Raw genomic sequence first — 6,000 nt, 5'->3', positions numbered from 1 at the left:
AAGAAGAAGAAGAAAAAAAAAATGGCAACAAAGCAATCGCGGATGTACTAATCAATAGGATGAAGGTACACGTCGTTAAGTATCGAGAAACCGTGCATCGAACGGTCCAGATCACGAGTTTAATAATCTGTACGGCAGTGATGTTTTCTTAACCAGCACCACCCACCTTCCGCGGCTCACCGGAACGAGGTGGACGCCACAAGCAGTAAGCGCGCGCGCCAAAGGGTGCAATCCGTGATCCGATCCGTATATTTCTCTGTTGACCGCGGATCCTTCCACTTTAATTTAAAGCAAACTAATAAACGCACCTCCCAATTTTACCAATGCACCCTATTTTACATCACCAACTGAGAACGACTGACAATTTGTTTATCTGGTGTGTGTTTAACTGGATTACAGGACTTAGAGGACGACGTCGGGTCACCGAAGGGCGAGACATTTTCCCATGATAGTGATTTGGTGGCAGTCTCGTAATTTCACCAAACCGACCAGGGGCAATCTCAACTTTTTCTTCTTTTTTACGGAACCCGACACGTTTCGAGTTTTGAAAAGTTCTTATCCGCTGCCCGTCCACTGTTGTTGACATGTTATCGATCCAGTCTTATACGGAAAAAAAAAGAAAGGGAAGTAGCGTTTGTTACGTTCACCAAATTATTGCACCCACTCGTTAGGACACACGTGCTTAAATGGGCAAGGGTGGGGCCATCGGGTTAGCAGCGTGGGTTTGAGCTGGGTGTCGAGGTAGTATTGGTGTGTTTAGAAGTCGCAAGAAATGAAAGAGAGGATGATAGGGGACGTGTACCAGCGAGCAGTGGGGAATACGGCTGGCTCGCGTGGATTAATCTCGAAGTCTCCTCCGATCTCGCTCTTACCGTGGTTAAACCTGGGAATTGCTTGCCAGAAATGGCAAAAGAAAAGTTTTGCCATCTCCCTCCCTCCTTCTCCTGCCTTCTCCTAAGGCGGACGAGGGGATTCAAGGGATTCTCGCTCTCTCCCTTCCTCCCTTCCTCTCTCTTCCTGGAAGATTTATGTCTTCATCGTTTATTCCTTCATAGTGAACGGATCTGAAAAGTAGTTTCCAAGATTTCTATGAAAAAAATCGTGGATTTTGTTCGATTTTACCCGGGTTTCGCTGTCTATTTTCTTGATCTCCCGTCTGAGACGATTTCATTTCAAGGAATCACCAGTTATTTTTATTAGATCTTTGGTCTCTGGGAGTATGAGCGCTCGTTCCATTCTCTTTTGTTAGATTTCCGGTTCTAGAAATTTCTTCTTGGGTTTTCACAATTTTCATCGAGATTTCGATCTTAGCAATTCTTCTTTTACTTTTCTTTGTTTCTTTTTAAAATTATTCGGCCAGCTTTGATTGATTTCTTTTTTTCTTTTTTTTTTTGGGGGGGGGGGGGGGAGTAAATTAAGCTTTGTTAGATTTCAATCTTCAAATCTTTATCTCCTTTGTTTGCTTTTCTTTTCCCCACCTTGATCTGAGATGGAGTGGTTGAATCGTCTTCGGGTGGATCTGAGAGTGAAAGACGTAAAGATATGATTACTTGAATTAAAAGAAAAGGTTTGTTTCCATCTCTCTCTCCTTTTTGCTGTTAATTTATAGATTCTTTTGAATAAAGATTATTTTGATGTGATATATAAAGAACCAAAGAATACTTCTTTGTCTCTTTATGTTACTTACCTTTGGGTTTTGTTGCTCTTTTTTTCATTTTCCCCACTTATTTTTAGGTTGGTAGGTGACGGGCTGGCTTGGTGCTTTGGCCGGCGTGGTTGGCTGACAACGAGAGAGAGCACGCCGGTCGGCAGTCATGCAAGGTGCCATGGCTGTGTACTAGCGTGCTCTTTCTCGTTGTCACCCCAGTTCTCCCCACAAAGCATCTCCTCGACTCCTTTTGGATCACAATATATGGACTGTACTGCTCCAAAGAAGGTACCTTTTCAGCTATCCTCGCTTGAGGTGTTTAATCTATGCTGCAATTCGTCCTTCTGGTTGAGACATATTCTTATTGATTTCTACTTACTTTCCTCCGAGTTGGAGGTGGAGTAATCTTCGGCATTCTAGGAATGCCCTAGTTTTGTGAACGATTAGGTCACCTGGCTACCTTGATGAATCTTTTGCAACTTCTGGGGATAAAAGCAAGAAATTAACATGACTGCTTAAGATAAATTCATGTTTTTATATCGTTAATGTGTTATTTTACTCATGAGATACTAGTAAGTGTCAAGGTTGATGCTCTCAACAGAGATCGTATGTTTTTTTATGCCGGTAAGTTAGAGCTTACCATAGGTTCCATTTTTAATTTCTTAGGCAGTTTGGTACTAGCATGTCTCGATGATTTCTTGTACTTTACTTGAAGCTAAGTAGGATAGGCGTAAGAATTTGTATCATTGTCTTTTGCTGTGCAAAAATTATTTATCTTGTTACTTTGAATTCTTGAAGATGATGGCAACTGAATCTTTAGGTAAAAGGTAGGACAGCCTTCGTTTGTCATGCCTTTGGCAATCTTCTGAAGTAGTGTTTCTTGATTTAATATATTTTGAGTCGTATGAGGGCTTTCTTTACTAACTTCAAAAGGGGAAAAAGTTCCTTTAGGGACGGGGGACCTATAGATTGTTGATTGGTTAGTGTGCTGTTGAATTGGTGCCATCTTCCTAAAGTCCACTTTTCCAGGGTATTTTGCCACTTCTCTAGTGAATAAAACACCGAATGGCAATTGAAAATTGGGCTTGTGTTGATCACACAGGCACTCTCTATGACAGCTTGTAAGAGGAGTTTCTGGTAGCATCTTGTGCACCTAGAAGGTTGCGGTGGTGGGAGCTCGTTAGGTCTGTAAATGGATTTGTTAGACAGTTAACAGCATAAATGTTAGGTAATATATTCATATTGGTTTACAACTTATTAAGCTAACCATTTTCATGCTTTGTTACTCACTGGACGTGGAACTGTTTGTAACTATGGATGATAACTTAGGCTACTTGTTTAGTTCAAAAGTTCATGTCCAAAAAATCATCTTATTCTAGTATTGCTAACTTTTACATAAACATTCCATGTAACTTTAACAAATGGTTGTGCTATAACATTTATGCATTGCTATACTTACTTAGCTAAAAAGTGAAAAACAAGGGGAATTTGGAATACTGAACTACCTGTTTAGGGATTTTGCTTACTCATGCAATGGAAACACATCAAATATGGTAGCTATTTATCTGTTGCTGATGATTTCTTAAAAGAAAGGGATTCTATGATTTTAAGCCAAACGTGGACTTGCTAAAGATTGCTTAGGTGTTTACAAAATGGAGGCTTGACGGAGCCCATTTTCCATCTATGGATAGTTCTGTTTCGTTCATGATACCAAGAAATTTCCTGTTCTGTCTTGAGAGTTAATGAAGTCAATAGTGGTGCTCTTAAGGCCAACTAAGTTAACATAAAGAAGATAACATAACCCCGTAGGCATCTAAATGTTTAGTCCTAGTTGTAAAATAATTGATGTTATATATTCTTAGACATAAGCTCTTTTAGAATTTTATATTTCCTTCATTCAATTGAATTTCATGGCACATTTTTTGAAATAATTCATAAAGAGCTATATTCATGCTTTAATTCACGAAATTACATTATAATTCTCATGTACGTGTTTACATTTGAGTTTGTCTGTAATAAACCTGTTGTAGCATTGTCATATTCTGCATAATTTTGTTGTATATGACTTGGACTTCCATCATTATTCTTTATTTAGTTTTTCTCCTTGGTATCAAATTTAAGATTTTCTGTTGATTTCCTCATCTAGTCTACTATTCAAGGATCGCTGTCTGACTGTACAAATCTATCATGTAATATTATGGAAGTTCTGCAAACCTTAGTCCTTCCTATTGGAGGCAGTTTTTGCGATTCATGTGCTTACAATATTTGTTGATGCAAGTATTTAATCTTAGGTCTGCAGAAAACCTATATGGATAGGTGCTATTGATAAAAGTTTGCTACTTTGAGTGGATGTTTGTCTTTCTATTGGATTATCATTTGATTTTACAATTTCCAACTTTTATTATTTATTATTATTATTATTTTTTTGAATATCCTCCACAAGGCTCATGCCCTTAACTTTTCAAGACAACTCTCCAAACCAAACATGACATACAAGCATTAAAAAATATTATTGAGACCTTTGTACATCTAGGTGCATATGATCTATGTAACCTGCCAGCATCAATCAGCAACTTACGAGATGATTGCTCTTCAAGATCAAGTCCCTTGGATATACTAGTTCTTCTTAAAATTTCTAAGTGTTGTTGCAGATTCATAAGCTTCTTTTAGTGGACTCAGAAAATGTTTAGAAATTTCATCTAGTGGCTTCTGATCGCTAGTTTGCAACCAGTCATAAAGGAATAAAATCTTGACTACATTGAAGGTTAGGATGTAAGTTTCTATATGAATGATACAAAATAGCAATAAGCAATGGTTTTTGAACCTAATTTATACTCATCATCATCCTATTCATACTTATCATCAACATCCATTACATAGAATAATATGTACAATTTCAAACAAATTATACCAAGCTTGAAAATTCTTAGCCCAAAACTATTGAATTCTAAGGAAGGAATTATTGCATGCATTTTATGGAAAGATTATTGTGGAAAAATTATATGGGAAGATTCGCTAATGCTGAGGAGGATTCGCTAATGCTGGAGGAAAGATTATTGTGGAAAAGATTATATGGGAAGAAGAGTATGTGGTAAATAAAATATTGTGGAAAACTTTTTCGACCTGCTCTTATAAGGTAGTCATCATGTATATTTATAGTTAAGAAAGTATGAAAGATTACAATAAGGATGATACAAAGATAGAAAGAAATAACAAATAGATCTCTAGGATTAATCCTAAATTTATGCTAGTTGAAATTCAAAATTCAGATTCAAATTCAGAATTCAAAATTTGAAATTTCTCAAATCATGGATCTTTGATATATGGCGTAATATGGGGTTGAGATAAAGATTCTGCCAACACACCCTGTAAGCTAAGATAGGTAACGCCGGGAACTTGGAGTGCAACAGTTGAAAGTGTTGGGAGGCAAGTCCTTAGGTAAATATATTGGCGAGTTGATTGTTAGAGAATATGAATTGATCATGAAGCTGACGACGAGTCACTCGTTCTCGAACAAAATAAAAATCAATTTCAATATGCTTGGCCAAAGTATGAAACACGAGATTGGTAGTGAGATATATGGCAGATATATTATCACACCAAAGTATAGGAGCTTGAGAAAGTGAGATACCTATTTTTTATAGTAAAGATTGAATCCAAATAAATTCCGTACTTGAATGTGCCACAGTGTATTGCTTTTTAGCGCTCTAGGATATTAGATAGGATCAAGAAAAATATTGAAGCCACTTACAGAATGCTGATCATCAGGATCGCCGGCCCAATTGGTGTCAGAATAGGTATGAAGAGAAGAGGATAGAACTTTGGTTTAAAATATCATAGTCGATAGTATGCTTCAACTAGCAAAGAATACACTTGGCTATAAGCTAGTGCACGAAAGTGGACCTATTTATGAAATAACATATTTGGTTAACTACAAAGGCAATGCTAGAATGTGTAAGAGTAAGGTACTGAAACATACCTACTACACTCAGATATTGAGTTGGATCAGAAAGTGACAAACCATCAGAATAAAAAAGTTAAGACCCAGTAGATATAGGTATCGAGATAGGCTTAGAATCATTCAAGGTGGTTTTGAGAAGAAGATCAAAAATATACTTTGATTGGGTCAGATAAAGTCCAAAAGTAATAGTCTTAGCCTCAATGTCCGAAAATTAGTAAAGAGGGCCTAAATCTTTATGGCGAATTTAGTTTGTAAAGAAGTAATAAGGTCATCCAATGGAGCAGTAAGAGTGTTAGTAAGAATAGTATCATCAACATAAACCAAAAAAAGCGTCATATATTCTTTGGTGCGCTTGATAAAAAGTAAGACATTAGTCTTAAGCCCATGAAAG

At 37.0% G+C, this 6,000-nt stretch overlaps 1 long non-coding RNA gene across 2 annotated transcripts in view; it reads left to right on the top strand.

Moving 5' to 3' along the window:
- The first annotated feature begins 510 nt into the window (after positions 1-510).
- Positions 511-6,000, top strand: part of LOC120112207 (uncharacterized) — a 41,356-nt gene continuing 35,866 nt past the window's right edge. Inside the window, exons 1-2 of one of the 2 annotated variants that reach the window (XR_016398239.1) lie at positions 511-1,567; positions 1,735-6,000. The exon at positions 1,735-6,000 is cut by the window's right edge and continues 24,823 nt beyond it. This is a non-coding gene — a long non-coding RNA (uncharacterized LOC120112207). The remainder of the gene's footprint in view (positions 1,568-1,734) is intronic. The other variant, XR_016398240.1, reaches the window with a different exon arrangement.

This window comes from Phoenix dactylifera, chromosome 13 (assembly GCF_051530095.1).
Source record: "Phoenix dactylifera cultivar Ajwa chromosome 13, Ajwa_hap1_PhDact_Kaust_v1.1, whole genome shotgun sequence".
Taxonomy (NCBI): Eukaryota; Viridiplantae; Streptophyta; class Magnoliopsida; order Arecales; family Arecaceae; genus Phoenix; species Phoenix dactylifera.
Note: the sequence above shows the minus strand (reverse complement) of the source record. Positions and strands in the feature narration are given on the sequence as shown.